The sequence below is a fragment of the Rhea americana genome, unplaced genomic scaffold, assembly GCF_003343005.1.
Source record: "Rhea americana isolate MKP2758 unplaced genomic scaffold, rheAme1 scaffold_0, whole genome shotgun sequence".
Taxonomy (NCBI): Eukaryota; Metazoa; Chordata; class Aves; order Rheiformes; family Rheidae; genus Rhea; species Rhea americana.
Genome location: NW_028185037.1, coordinates 9,466,094 through 9,482,440, shown reverse-complemented (window position 1 = coordinate 9,482,440; position 16,347 = coordinate 9,466,094).

Below are 16,347 nucleotides of genomic sequence, written 5' to 3'. Positions count from 1 at the left end.
TGTCACTTGTATCTTGTCAGTTGTAACTAAGCTTTAGTGTTCTCTAAAACTATTAAGCACATTTTAGTTTAACCTGAAATTATGTAAAACAGTAACGTGGTTAAACTTATATGTAGTTGCCTGGTATTTTTGGTCTGTGATGTCAGTTATTCAACATGGCCTTTTTTACCATTTGCATTTTAGTACTGCCCTCTTGGGTAGATCGGCTTGCGCAGTAGGCACAAGTTTATCTTCCAGTTCCATCAGCTAGCTTTGATCTATCCATGTCATACAGAGTATTTTTCAGATGGTAAATACGATTATCTGGGTCAGATGATTTCTCAAGAAAAAAATACATGTGATATATGCCCTAATTAATCTTGCATGTCTGTCTCATATATAAAACAATGAAGCAGGGAAGCAAGAGGCTCTGTGAATTTGAGTAAATGTAGATCTTCATTTACTGGATCATGACCTTTTTTGTTGCATCTTATTTTTTGCCAAGAGAATGTTGTAAGGAAAAAATGTTTCTGTAAACAGTCTTTAGCAGGATTCCTACTGTACATGTTCCCAAGTACTTGTATGTTGGTCAGGCAATGACTTGAAACAAATGAGTCTGGGAAAAAAAAGATTGATGTCTTAACAATACAAAGATATATTACTTAATAAGACTAAAAATGGAAAATATATCTAGTTCAATAAAAAKACTTTTTTTCTAGATCAGTAATCAGTAGAAGTTAGTTTTCCCATAAGATTCACAAGTGAAGGAGTCAAATTTCTGTTCAAGGTACAAAGTTAGAGGAACATCCATTTCCACYCAATTTCATCAGAGAACAACCTTTTTTCATTGTTCTTGGCCAATGCAAATGCAAACCTGAGATTAAAGAATAAAGATCTCTTAATCGTGTCTGTAGCCTCCAAATCTATGTTGAACAGCTCTGAGTAATCCAGATATTTTCTTATCAGTGGTAAGAATTATTATCTTACTATATCTTAAATTTCATATAATTATCTTAAGYTTTCGTAATGTCTAAGGTACTATCCATGCAAATAATGGAATCRAATTCTATTACACTTTCAGTGGAACTGGCAATATTAAACACATAAGCATATTTTTGAAGGCTGAGGACTTAAAGCCCATCAACRGTATCACAAGTTTTTGATCCTTCTTCGAAAAAATATCCACCACCATAATGCAGCCAGAACTGTTCTTGTATATTCATCATCTGTTAGAGAAGAAGGCTGATGAATCAAGGGATTATCACCACTCAGACCATGGTTATTTCTTTAGCTTATTTTTTTGGCAAGGCATTGTGCTAAAAGGAAGTCTAAATGGGAAAAACTTCAGCTATAGCAAAGATTGGGTCAAACAGGCTTCACAACACAGATCTGCTGTTGTAGAGCCTACGTCACCTACACCTGAGTAGGAAAGGCACTTAAGGTCCCAACAACTTAGCCTGCTTCAGAAACAAGTTTTTGCCATTAGTGTCATATGAATAAATTGCAGGTACAGTGTTCTTTTAATTTCTTGAAAATCTCCGCATGCAGTCTCAACTGATTAAAAAACAAAACAAAACAAAAAAAAAAAAACCTTCACTCTTTGGGCTTAAAAATGTGTGCTGCCCTGTAGCTGCCATGACTCAATTTCAGTCATATGGAAGAGCTAAAGATATGTTTCACTGGATAGGAAATTGATTTACATGATTTCAGATGAAAGACACAGCAGAAATGTCAAATATTACAACTATTCACCTTTCTATTCACTATTACAACTATTCGCTAATTATACAGTGTATAAAACTAGCAAAAGTTGTCTAACTCTTTGGTTTGAGTTGAAAATCTTGATCCTACCTTTTTCTGGAGATATTAAGCCTCTTGTGAGTACATAGAGGAAATATCTGTGTGCATATTAAAAAAAAAAAAAAAAAAAGGAGTCAGCATTGACATGCTGCTTATAAGATTAAGCTCATCATATTTCCCTAGAACACCAAGTATAAATGATTAATGATTTGTTGACTGCATAATAGTTTGCTGACTGCATAACTCTACTTATGGGTAGTTTTGCCTCTTTTTTCAGCRTAGCTGTCATTGGTTTGTTTCTTAGAAATCTATTCCATGTATTTATCACYGTTTTCAAGATTTCTTGGAATTTTAGTGTCTGGAGTAATTCCAGTTAGTATCTCAATGTGCTTTATTACAAAATTGTTGCTGTTATTCTTTGTCTAATATTTTTTTAGCACCTACCTCGTGTTCAGGTTTGAAAAAACACAAAAATAAAAAGAGATTCCATTTTCTGAAGTGCTTCAACTCTAAAAGCCAGGCATGCAGAAGGATGCATCAGGGACTCCCGAAGTAAGGATGGCTTCTGGTCAAGAGGATTACTTGAGGAGGTAAGTGTGAGTGGCAGAAATGGAATCTAGCATTTAGCTTTTTAAATTGCAATCAATCTTTTTGCAAACATTCTCAAAGAAACAGGGAAAAATCTTGGCCCGTCGAAGTCGAGGGCAAAACTTCAATTGATTTCAGTACAGCTCTTTCCGCTGTAGAATTTAAGGGACTCAGAGGGAGAAAGAATAACACTGGAACGACTGGAATGTGGTGGACTTCCCAGAAAATGGATCAGGGATAAGTTCATCATCTCCTGAAATATAAGATGCTGTTGACTATGTCTGGACACAGCGTACTGGTCTAGGCAGGCCCTTTGATCTGCACATGTATATAAAATACTTTCTGCCTCCACGGCAACTTCTAATCACATTTTCCAAGTCCTGTAATCTAGCCAAAACAATAACAGTAAATCATTGATATTCAGATATTAGGCTTGTATAACAATAGACAGGCAATTCTCCTGAAATATCTAACTCATTATATAGGCTGACAAGGATTTGATCAGTGCTTTTATTATGCCTAATGTAGTTTCTGCATTTGAAAGAAATGGTTGTAGGAATCTTTGAAAGATTTGAAACCACTGAATAAAAATTCAAAGACAAGTCCTTTTTTTCCTCTGCTTTCACTACTTTCTTAATCAATGATTTCAATTTGTCAGTGCTAATGGCATTCTCCCTGACATCTTCTGCTGTGATCTCTTTTCCTACTTAAAAGCTTTCACTTCTATTTCTGTTATTTAGCCTTCGTTTTTCTTGTTCTACTGACAATTGACTTTCAGCATCTGTTCCCTGGGCTTTGCTGGCTGTGTAACTGTTTTAAAGTACTGAGCGTCAGCCCAGTTCTTACGAGGTTCAAGCAGCTGAAGTCAAGCCCCGTCCCTGATCACAGTGGTAGTGATCAGTCACATTTCAGCACAACCATCACTTTACTGATGGTTTCAGTACTGTTTTTGGCATCAGAGTACATGCAGCCTACATCAGCATTTTTTCACAGTTACTCAAAAAGACCTTGTCTTTAAAACAAGCCCTAGGATTGTCTACTGACTTTTCCACGTTCTTCGTCATGCCTTTCAAATAATTAATGTCCCTTAAATTAATTATTTTCATTTCTCTCTGTTTCTGTCTTATTAAAATGAAAAACTATTTGAAAACACCATGGGTTTATATTCCCTGAACACCAGGGTTTTCTCTTTGGAGTTTACTTTTGCTCTGTTTGAGGCTCATATTTTAGAAATAAATATACATTCTTGTCTCAAATACACAGATATTTTAAAAATGCAAAAAAAAAAACAAAACCAAAAACAAAAAAACCTACTCTCTTTATAATTGATTTTCTAAACCACCCCAACATAGCCTCATACTTTTACTGGTCAATTTAGAGCTGATGTAGCTCAATAGCAGCATTTATAATTAAACAAAATAAGGTCATTTTATTCCAGATGACAATCTGGTTGAAAAACAATTTTGTTAATATGGAGAAGAACCAAGATTATTGGATTGAGTAAAGCAGAATAACTTTGGCATTAGGGCCAGAAAGGTTGGTGTTTGACATTATCAGAATTTTAGAACTTCTCCTTCTTCCACTCCCTCCTTCCACTTTCATCTACTTATTCTGTATCTACAGGCCAATAAGATTCAGGCTGGAGACTGCTGTTGGAGCCAGCTGAGCACTATCATGGTGCTAATGTACACTGGGGTCTATTGACCACACTAGGTTGAATTTCACACTTGTTTTTGTTCCYCTCTACTTGATAAGTCCCAGAAGATGTTTCTTTAAAGCCTGATCTGCCAATTGCTATACATGTCTTGGAAGCTACCCCCCCTTATCATTAAGAGTAGGGGAAACTTCTGTAATTCCCAGGAGTGTGTATTGGGGACAGAATGAATTTCTGCAACCTGAAAATGTAAATTATTTTGTAGGCTGCAAGGACCAAAGGCATCAACATGTGAGCGTGGATATGTTGAGACTGAAGTCTGGTGAGAGAATGCATTCTCTAGATGCATTCCAGAGGAGTAAAATCTGTTTAGTTATAGACAGAAGTTCTCTCATTGCTTTCTTAGCTTACCTTCCAGCTAGTTGATACTGATGTAAATTACAAATCTTTGAACTGGTTTTGGAGCAAGCCTGTAGCTGATCTTGCAAAATGTGCATGAGATGTGCTTGTTAGGTCTTATGCACATTCTTTTATTTTGGAAGCTCAGGAATCTTTACAAAGTCCTCAGTCTTTATAGTCTGTACTCTACAAAGTGTTTACAAGTAGATACCAAGTATGTGAATTTCTGAATTCATCAAAAAAGACTGCATAAGGCTTCTTTTGTTCCATATTGATATCACGGATGGTATTTAGAAGAATTAGTCTTCTGCCACCTTCAAAAATATTCTGTATCCAATTATCTCTCTCAAGATAATTCTGGGATCAACTGAACAGTAGAGAGAATCTAGYAGAGCCAATTGACTACCAGACTTCATGAAATCTGAAGAAAGAGAAGAGAGAGGGAGAGACTGGAGTCTTCATGCAGATATTCCATGTCCTTGAAATCTACATGAGTTTTGGGCTTGAACCATGGGTTTTTTTGAGCAAGGCTTAGCAAACTTGACTGGAAGATTCGGAGGAGTAGCCAGGAGAGCAGTCTTTCAGAGTTATCTTTCCGAGGGCTCTAGTCCTTTGCTTTCCCAATGCAGAACAGATATTATTGTACAGAAAACAAACTGGTTACCATAGAAAAGTCATRATAATTCTCAATGATTTACATTACTAGTTAACTAAGTCTTGCTCAGAAGGGCAGAGAAACTAAACTATCAAAGCCTGATAAAGCTGGGACTACAGCTTTACAGTTTGTCTTTATGCACAGGCCCAGACCACATTACATGGTTGCAAGTATCATCTTGTAAAGCTACCCAAGGTGAAGGGTAGATTATATGTTTGCRATCTTGGCAGAAGAATTGCAGCACAAAACGATCTGAAACAAAGCACAAACTCTGGTTTTGTACACTGAAACATTTGAGAAAATGGCAGGCAATGCTAATAGCATTACTCTAGTGATTTCCTTGAGAGTTACTTTAGATGATGATGTATCACACTGATCCACATTTCCATTTAATTTAACAGCAGAAATTGACATTTGAAAATGAAAGTATTAGTCTGGAGTCCACAGTGAATGGCTACAGGAGCTAATGATTGAATGCTTTCTGGAGTGGTCTAGGAGAAATAATCCTTGTGTCATTTCTGCTCTTACATTATCACTAAAAGTGGCTATAGTATTAATAACCTATTTAGCAAAGAACTTTGAGGAGTAAACCTTGTTTTATTTAACAGCTCTTGCATTGTTTGTGAGTTAAGTGTAAGAAATACATTCTATGTGTTTTATCATTTCAAGATAAAATGCAGATAACCCTTTTATGAAGGGATTGTGATTTAATAAARATTGAGCTGTATTGCATAAAAGGCATTGGGATACTTAGAAAACAACTATGTGAAGATTTTAATTTTATATATGCATATGTATATATATAAAAATTATCATTTTTATATAGTCACATAAGGAGTGGAGTTTTAGAAACTCATCTAAAAATGAGAGAGTTTGGGATGGGGCCAAATTCTTTTCAGTTGTCCCGTGTGACAGGACAAGAGGCAATGGGCAGAAACTGAAGCACAGGAAGTTCTGCCTGAGCGTGAGGGGGAATTTCTTCCCTGTGAGAGTGACAGAGCCCTGGCACAGGTTGCCCAGAGAGGTTGTGGAGTCTCCTTCTGTGGAGATCTTCAAGGCCCGCCTGGATGCAACCCTGTCTACCATGCTCTAGGTGACCCTGCTGAGCAGGGAGGTTGGACTAGATGATCTCCAGAGGTTCCTTCCAACATTACCGATTCTGTGATTCTGTGATTCACAGTCTGTAACCACTGTAGACTCTTAGAGGTTTGAATGTATTTKTGTTTGGGTGGGATTCTAGTCTTGTTGATAAGAGTGGTTCTGTCGCTAGAGAATAAAAAATCTTGAAATGTTAGAGAATCATATTTATTTCAAGATCARAGACTGTGTTTTGAGATTGGAACATCGTGTTTTATAGATGTGACTGAGTAACAACGGAAGATGCATGCAGTCACGGTAATCATACAGGTGGTGTCTGGTACTTACTTTTGGCATTCTGTGAAACCAATACTCACAATCAAGTCTGGTATTAATGGAGTTTTAGGTAAGTGAAAGGAGCACAAAATATATTGATTAGTGTGCAGTTTTGATACTGCCCCTATCTTAATTGAATCGCCATTTGATATGATTGTGTTGCCCTCTAGAGGTCCATGCAAAACCAAAGTCTGCAAATGGGCTTCTTCCTTCAGTTTGAGTAGCAGGCCTTTGTCCTTGATGCAGAAATTCTTCTGTTATGTCCCTCTTAATTCTTCTGTTATGTCTCTCTTAACTTGAATCAGTGAAGCTTACATCTGTGCTTAGTTCTTAGCTGGTAATATTTGCCCCAGTATTCTTTCTCCAGCTTTTTATTAAGACTAGGCATCCAGTTTCAGTGGGTTGCAAGTCATTGAACAAATCTATTTCAACACAAAAATCAAAAAGAAGGAAAGAGCAGGCCAGTAAACTTCTACTGATTAAAGATTGTGTTTAACTTGGCCTGCAAAAGCATATTACTAGAGGAACCAGCTCTGCYGTGAAACCTATCAATAGAACCACTGAAATTATGCCTAAACTAGTAAATTAAACTATGCCAGAGAAAATTTCTTGACACTGGATCTGGATCATCTCTACTATTTWATTGTTAGTATAGACCCTTGCAAAATTATGGCCTCTATCAACTTGCACTCTTCCCAGCAATTCCTTGGAGTGTTTCAGGAATAAACACAGGCTATTTTTCCCAGCATGTTATCTGTATGTGACTGTCCTTTTCTGTAGTCTAAAAAGATTTGTTAGGATGGACATTGGCCTTTGCAGGCTACTTTGTGCTAGAGAGTGATCCTGGGAAGGTTTAATGTTCTAGTATAACCACAGTCTAGGGATAGTTTTCATCTGCTTTGTGAAAATATTCTGGCTACAACATTCTGGGAACAGACAGTGTTTTATCCCAACAAATTAAAGGAAGTGAAATGAAGCAATGCCTACTGAAGCTCTAAAGTTACAGACCTATRGTCATTCTTCAAAAGTAGCCCAGATAGAAGACTCTTGAATAAACTGTTCTCTCAGTGTTTCAAAAAACTATTGCAAAATGATTCACCTATTTTTGTTTCTTGTATTTCTTTAACATCTGGAACCAAATAGCTTTTCTGGGTGAAGAGTTAAAGCATGTTTTACATGCTGATGGGAACAGAATCAGATCCTGACCTAAACCTGGACAAAGTTTTTGATGATGACAACAGTATATACATATTCAATAGTTAAACACCATTAAAACAAGTTCCGTGGTAAATAGGGACACCATTTTCTGCAGTATCCTGAGAGATAAGATTCTGTTGTATTTTCTTTTTCCATAGCAATTCACATCTGAATAGTGCATGAACCTTGTCTTACTTAACTGATTAGATATGAGTCCACTGTCTTGTTACAGCCTCCTTAACCCTACTCTTGCTAGGAATGGATGGTGTTATTACTGTCTACATACAGATGTGAGCTTAGGAGTAAAACAAAGTGCTGCGTATGAAATGTAAGACATGGAGCACATACGAATTATCGTTGAAGTAGAAAGGACAYCTCTGAGGCTTCTAATGCAAGAATTAAAATAAATGTCTACTACAATTTATTTGAATCTAGTTTGGAGTCAAAAGAGATTGCCTCTCAAAAAATAATGGATCACTAGAGGAATTGGTTAACATGCAATTTTAAGTGTAATAATAATAAACTTTTTTTTTTCTGATGGAGTCTTATCCCAATGCATTTACTATGTATATAGGATAGCATAGAAATATCCCTTCCTGAATCACAGAATCAAAGAATTGTTGAGGAAGATGTCTCTAGTTCAACCCTCCTGCTCAAAGTAGTATTACTCGGGGTCTTGGCTAGTCATCTACTGATAGAAAACAATTGTCATCAGCAAAATAGAATTTGCCAAATTGGATCAAACTAGGGTCATCTATCTAGTATCTAGTTTCACACAGGACTGGCTGCTTTAGAGGAAAGTCACAKGAACCCCATGACGAGGCAGATGCAGAAAATCTGTCTATCATAGGCCAGATCTGTAAATGTTATGGGGTATCTTAAGCCATGTAATTTTGGGGAAAATTTTGTTTTTTATCAACTAATGATACATCTGATTGTTTGTTACAGYTGTTTTATCTGTCATTAGTCCTGTTATTAACCTAAGTTATATCATACAGCAAGATAATCACTGCTTAGTTACGCGTTGTGGGAAAAAGTGCTTCAGTGCATTCGCTCTCAACTTTCTCTTCTAATTTTATGAAACAATCCTATGGAAGAAATAAAAGGAATATAGAACAGAAGTTTATTGTTTCTCATACACATTTTTCATTACTATGTGTAATATTACCAGATTCCTTTTAACTGTGCAGGCAATACTAACATCACCGTACTAACACAATAATCATTTATTTCAATGTTCTGCATGTACCACATAATCTTGCATCTTCTTTCTTTGTCTGATCAGATCTGCACATGCAGTGACATTTTGCTTTGCTCCTTTCTCACGTGTGGGTGATTTTGATCAGAGTCATATGGATAGACAATCCATTTGTTTGTTGGCTCATTAATTTATTTTTATAGCTAGCATGAATCACCATGCATTTATCAGTATTGATTTTCACTTGCCTGTACATATGGCTTCTTTGTCTTACTGAATTTTTTCAGTGTCTATCCCTGTGTCTGCTCCAGACTAGTCTACATAATTATGTGAATATCTTGTTACCCGAAGGTCCTAAACTATCAGGAAAGACAACAGCCTGTTCTGCATTTGTGAGACAAATATCTTATGAAGTTTATAGACCAATTATTTGGCCAATATTAACTGGTATAGCTTCTCTGAAGTTAATGTAATTTGGACAATTTATGCCATCTGAGGATCTTCTATGCCTCATGTAGTGAATAGCACTATTAACATAAATTTAGTGCCTATAGCCACATTTTTAGTGGTATAAACCTGTTTCCTTTTCAGACTTTTTAAGTAATATAACTAAAGACAGTTGTTGATGTTCACTGGAAAAAAACCTGAAATGTTAATAGATTGCAAGTGACACATATCAGTTTGACATTTCAGACAGATTCCTTCCGGAAATAATGCTGTATTACTGAAGAATTAATGTGAAGTGTGTGATTTTGGCACTAGAAAGATCAGTGTTTAAGACCAATTAGAGATAAAAGAAGTCACTAAACTTGTTTACACAGCTGGACTTTCAGTCACAGGCTGATCTCCTCCTTTCATGTGCTTCCTTTTCTTTTTTCTCTTGCTTTCCTTTCAGGGTCTGAAACTTAAAGGCACAGAATAGAATATTTTGAAAGTCATTTGCCATTATATTAACTTCATTTTCTCCCTGGAGTGCTCAGTGTCCTAATGCACCATTATGAAATACTACAAGTGCTTTTGCCTAATGGATACAATAACTACAGATAGATTATATAGCATATAGATTCATTTTGGGTTCCTAGGTGGAAGAATGGCCTGAAGTATAAAATCCAGAACAAAATTTTCCTGCATGTAATGCTTAGCTGCTCTTTCTTTAGACTCTGCAGTGTGACTTGAGAAGCTCAAGCTTTTGTCCCAACTCTTATTACTATTTAAAAATGTTAGGCAAAATGGAACTGCTTGAGCAAGAGCAACAGAGCTAACAATACCTCTGTCTGCCTTGGGACTACAGTTAAAGCACCTTCCAAAGGGGTAAAAAACTTTATTTTGAATACTTGCTATGAGTTTTGCTACGAATTTGTAGTAGCATGAAGCAAAATATTCAGAAGCATCATTGGCATCTGATCAGTCGGACATTCCAGCTGTCAGTAATGTGACAAACAGATGCTTTTCCAATAATAATCTATCTTTGAATATGATTAAACTCTGGAACAACCTGTGTTTTCCCAGGTTCAACTTCAAGTTGGTTCACTGAAGCTAACTGCCATATTTCATAGAAGTAGTCTGACTGATACTTGGTTGCATGAATTTTATATCTCTGCAGGTGTATTAACTGGGCAAATATCATAACATGCTTTGTTCTTTTCTCTCTGGGAAACTTCTTATTGCCACTGTCAGAGAAAGGACATTGGATTAGACTGACCTTCAGTCTAAATCAATCCATTTTTATATCAGTTCCTGACTTTTCACTTTGAGAGAAAAGAAACAAGTATTTATTTTTCTCCAGTTAAAATGTTTCTTCCATGAGCCAAGAGATGATCCCAGAGATACCACTGATATTTGGTATCTTTGAGATACCAAAGCAGACAAGCTCTATCAGCTCCCTCAGAAGCTGGTCAGACATCATGTGAGTCTTGGGGGGGGGGGGGCAAGAAGCAGGGAGGGAAGCTCAGGAAAATAATACCCTTATTCTGGCATTTTCTATCAGATAAAATAGYGAGCCACAGTGAATGAGTGAGTGCACAGTGAGCCACTCCTTATTTCTTTCCTCTAGTAAAGCAAACTTTTATGAGAATTGGACCTGTAYCCCATGCTTACTAGTACATACTCTAGTAAGCAATAACAGGATATAACTTTGGCTAATAAGCAAAAAAAAAGAGGTTCAAGTTTTGTAGAGACTCAAGTCTTCTTATTTACAGAACACGACTGTTGTGCTGTGTTTCTGTATGGCTGTAACTATGGTGTTGGCAGGCTGGGAGTCAGCACAGCAGCCTGCATCTCCTTTGGTATACGTCAAAGGAGAATATGTGAAGCTGAGGCTGTGTAACATGAGCGGTGAAAGGCTCTAGGTAAATCCTCTAGAAGCCATTGCCACCACTAGCAATATGATCCTCCGGAATATAAGGACTATACTGATGAATAAAAACTGCAGCAGGTACTGTTCAGCTAAAAGATGAGGGTATGGATATATTCTTGAGTGAGATATCTTCCTTTGGCTGCTCTTCTTTAAAAAGAGTCCATGTATTACACACAGGCCCCAAACTGCTGTCATGATACATCACAAGTCTCCACCCCCTCTCAGGGATTTGGCTGCCTGTGCTCAAAGCCAGCTYTGGACGATGCAGCTGTAATCCTTGTAATTCTGTCCAGGAGCTGTAAAATGCAGTCAGATGCCTTGCTAGTGCCCCTCTGCCATGCCAGGAGGTGCCTGTGAATGCACACATCCTCACCTGAGCCACACCACGGGATGTCCTCACCCAGCCATATCCCTTGCCAGGCCTGACCCATTTTGATGCCCCAACCTGGTCCTCATGGATGTGTGTGTGATCTGGGCTGTGGGTGACCCTGGTCACCGTCACTGGACCTGCTCTGCTCAGCTCGCCTTGGTCCCAGGGGCCAGGGACAGAGGGCACTTCCCTCCTGCCTCCTTCTGAGCAATAGACTTTGCTGTCCATCTATCTAGGCAACCACATGCTAACATATGGTCTTCACCAGTGTCAATTTTACAGAAGATAGTTTTACTATCTTCTGTGAACAGCGTTGATTCTAGCAGTCTGTGAAATGATGTTCATTCCACTTGATAATTCCTATTTTCTCCAGAATGACAGTCTGTTCTTCTCCTGTGGCAATACTATCCCTTGCTCTTGAGGCTAACCTTCTTGGTCCATGTAGAATATATTTTGTGGGCCTTTGTGCACTGTGGAAAAATCTATTTCAATTTCTGCTTCTTTCTCCTGAGATCAAGCACTGTCTTTACTGATTATGTTTGTATGTACATATGTACATGTTTACATGTCCAATGTTACAAGCTGTACTTTAGGTCTCTCAGCATAGCAAGCTTGCTTTTGTTCTCACATTTTGAATTTCCTATGGTGTTCATAATGTCTGAATAACTGCTTGTGGGCTTTGTCCTAAATTTCCTGGCATCCTTTGCTGTCCAAATCTGAATTGTTTCCTACAAGGTTAATTTTGAGTCTTTCAATAGTTTCCCTCTGCATGTTTTGTTCCAGATCCCAATCAGTGTTTTGTCAAAGGCATTACCTTCTAAAACTCAGGGTTGGCTCAAGTTTTCAACTTCTCCTAGTATCCTCTGTTTAAAAATACATTACCCACATTTTCTATTTTCATGTGGACTTCAGTTCTCAAATGCCTGCCTGACAGTTTCAGTGTCAGTCTTGTCTGGCTGAGTAAACTGAATCTATTGAAAACCTCAAATGCTTCTAAACAGGCTATCATCACTGATAAAGCTTCCTTTAGATTTTKTGTGTGTGTGTGTCCATTGCTTGCAGATACAAAGTGAATCACTCTGTTTAAACTTGCTCAGTTGCCTTCCGCATTTCTGAAGTGTTTCAGCTCCAGTGCGGTTTTTACCCTCTCCCTTCTTCTGCTCAGAATGGAGTTTTAGTTCATACATTGACTGTTGTTCAAAATTTGCTCAGATTAAGGCATCTGACACTTGGGGTCAAAGCTCTCTCTGATCACTTCAACCAGTCTCTGCTCAGAGCCAGACGGCTCTTTCAAGCTTTTCTTAAAGGAACTGCTCTCCCGAGGTGCCAAGAGATTGGGTCAGCAACATTGGCTGTCTCATAGTAAAGAACACTGTTTCATARTGCAGCAATATATCGTGCGAAGCATAGCAAAACGCCCGAGTATCTGATGATCAAGATTGTGAGTCTGGGTAAGTAGGAGGGTGAAATGTAAAAAATCAATACAAGCCTCTTCTTCTTTCTGTGCACATCTCAGGCAGATGCAAGAGCAACTCAGAGGTGTAATCCAGCTGGAGGGTGGACCAGGGAGGGACACCAAAGAGGATACTATGAAAGCATTATTTAGCTTATAGCAGGCAGATAGATGGTGGAGCCTGGAGGTGAAGACCTGCCTGCTGAGACCTTCTTGGATATTTGCTTAGGGTGCTGGATTCCTCCCACAAAAGGGTTATGATAGATTAAAAAGGCATCTTCCTGGGGCAGAGCTGATCCAGTGTTAAAGCAAAGCCCAAACCACAGTGCTCTAAAATCAAAGAAGGTCGAATGTCATCACAGCCCTCTCTACAGATATCTCTGTACTCGCTATGACTGCCCAAAGGGCTTTTCCATTCAAATTCACTTCCACTTTCAAACTCAGCACCACATCCGCGCACTAACTAATTGGAGGGAAGGACAAAAATCATAATGTGCTGCCTTCCCAGAAGTTAGTGGGAAATTCTTTTCATGCTATTGTAAATTATTTGTTGTATTGATTTTTCTTGATCTATTTAATAGGTATACAGGCTTTGTTTAAAGAAAAAAAAAGAATCTGGCCTCATAACTAATAACATTTGGACTCCGCATTAGAAAAACAGTGTGGTTCTAGGATTTCAGTCTAATTTACTCTTCTCTGCATAAACTGCTGCCCTAGATGACCTTTCCTCATCATGTGCCTTTGGGGATGTGTTCCAAGCATATTTTCTAACAGCTTCTGCAGCAGTAATAGTAGCATCCAAGCATCAGTTAGCAGTTCTACGATGTAGTGTTTTTCATCTTCAAAGCACTTTACAGACATTAGTGAATTAATAATTGAGCATCAGATACTGAGCAGGCATAAATCTAAGGCATTTGCAGATCTCGATGGCATCATGTTGAGGATAGAATCACTCTGAAAAGCACTGAAATTCTGATTATTTGCACACTTCTGAAAAGGAGAGGTGAATGGATCAACATAACAGATGCTGTGTGCTGATAAAAAGGCAGGATTTTTTCAAGCTTGTAAGTGAATTTCAAACAGAAATACAATAAATCTGACCACATATGGGTGCATCTCCCAGTACTAATTTTATTTGGTTAGAGGTTTAAGCATCAGATATGAAATACTTCGACTCCCTGAAACGTGGGTTGAATCCCAGCAGGGTTGACTCAGCTCCTGATCCTGCAATGCAGAGAAACTGAATTCTAATCATTTTCCTCACTGTGACTTGGATGAGCCCTTGCAAATAWAGGTTCTCTCTGCTCGACATGGAGAGATACTCCAGCAGTAGGAACCATGCAGATAGATAGATGAAGAGCCACATTTTCAGCTTCACCTTAAGCTAGCCTTTATWTTTGGCAGGAATAAAACTGCACATACAGATTAGCTGTGACTATTGTCTTGTACACAGACTCACAGAGCTGGAAAGAATCCGGAACGATCATGCAGTCCATCTTCTCGTGCCAAAATTGAATATGCTCCACTCATGTCACTACTGTGAGATGCTCGTCTAAATGGCTCTTAGAGACTGCCAGGATATAGCCCTCCTCAACTAATCCAGCGTTGAGCATCATTATCCTTACTAGTGGAAAGTTTTGCTTAATATTTAATGTAAGTCTCCTCTGCTGCTGTTTAAGGTGTTGCTGCTATTTTTTTTTTCCCTGTCCCATCTACTACAGAGATGAAGAAGRGATTGCTCCCTTTTCCGTTCCATATCTGAAGGTAATTCTCATACCTTCATCTTCTCTTCCTTCAGGTTTGGCACTTTCTCCAGAGGGAGTTTTTGAGATGGTATTAGAAAAACAGCAGTAGGTGAGTAGGAGCTTGCTCTGAACTCATAATAAAGGGCCCTGCTGCTCCAGAAGCAGTTTAGGAAGAAAGTGGGGTCCATTATGTCCATGTTTCTTCCCCAGACTCCAGCTGTTCTCTCTATTCCCACCCGGACTTGCAGTTTGCAGCTGTATGAAAGGCACTTCTTCCCCTCATGTGCTGCTGTCAGGCAACTAATACCCTCTCCCCCATACAGAAATGGAAGAAGAGGTGTAATTTTAATCACATAATGTCTTGATTTGGGGATGATTACGTCTTTTGCAACCTCACACGATTAACTTTTATAAAAGTTGGGGAACTTGTTTTTCTTTCTTTCTTTCTTTCTACCTTCTTTATTTTGTTATATAAATATATTTTTAAAAAGCATAGAATTTTATTAACTGCAACAGCCTCAATATATTCCTTGGTAGGGAGCAGATTCTACATTAAAAAAAAGTGTTTCACACCCACATGTAAGTAATTTCTTTTAAAATGAACATCGAAAATCTATTTCTCCCCCTGCCTCCACTCCTACACAGTGAGCGAAAAGACCATAATGCATTTGATGACAATTTTTAGTGGAATTGTTCGGCATACCAACACTTAGAGAAACAGCCATGCTTTTTAGGTCAGTGTCCAGAAAGTTAAGATTTAAAAAAAAAGGAAATCAAAGTTGTTTGACTGAAACTACAGCTACAGAGTAGCTGGCAATTTTCTGATGAGTATGAACTGTTAAGGTGTTAGCTGGTTTCATCTTCACTAGCTTGCAGGTATGACATCAAGCCCACGCCTGATGTCAGATTTGCTACCAGCCCTTGCRGATGGATTCTAGAGCAACTCAGGTGGGATACCCAAAGGGAAAAACTTGCATGCAGCTGCCCAYGACCAAATCTGGGCAGCCAGGACAACCTGGGATACTTCATAAAAGGAGCAGCTGCAAAGGCATATAGGCTTGTGCTAAGCTTGCCTTGCCAAGTGAGGTGGAATGAATAGAGGGCATTGGGTCTTACAAAAGTCTCAGACTCAGACATTTATGGGACCTTCTGGTCAAGTCACTGAGCACTTTTTGTTTCTTACACACTTGGACCAAAAGGCAGAAAAATGTTTTGGCAGGTCAAGTTTCTACCTCCCATTTCCAAGGGCTTGTTATCCTTGTTTAGGAACCAATTGCCAAAATGCCCTGGGAAGAGAAGACTACCTGGAATCCTCTGCCAACAGCAGGCTGGCAAAAGTCACTGCACATAGCACTAGTGAACCTGTTTTGGTGAACTGTGCTGTGATGGAAGGGGTAAAGAGAAGGTTATAACCCCAGCTGTAATGGAGTGTAACAAGAATCTGTCCGGAGCTTTCTTCCTTTTTCAGATTCAGGTAGATGTCTCCACAACATACTTGTTCACATATATTTTCCTTCCCTTTTCCCATAACATTGGAGCT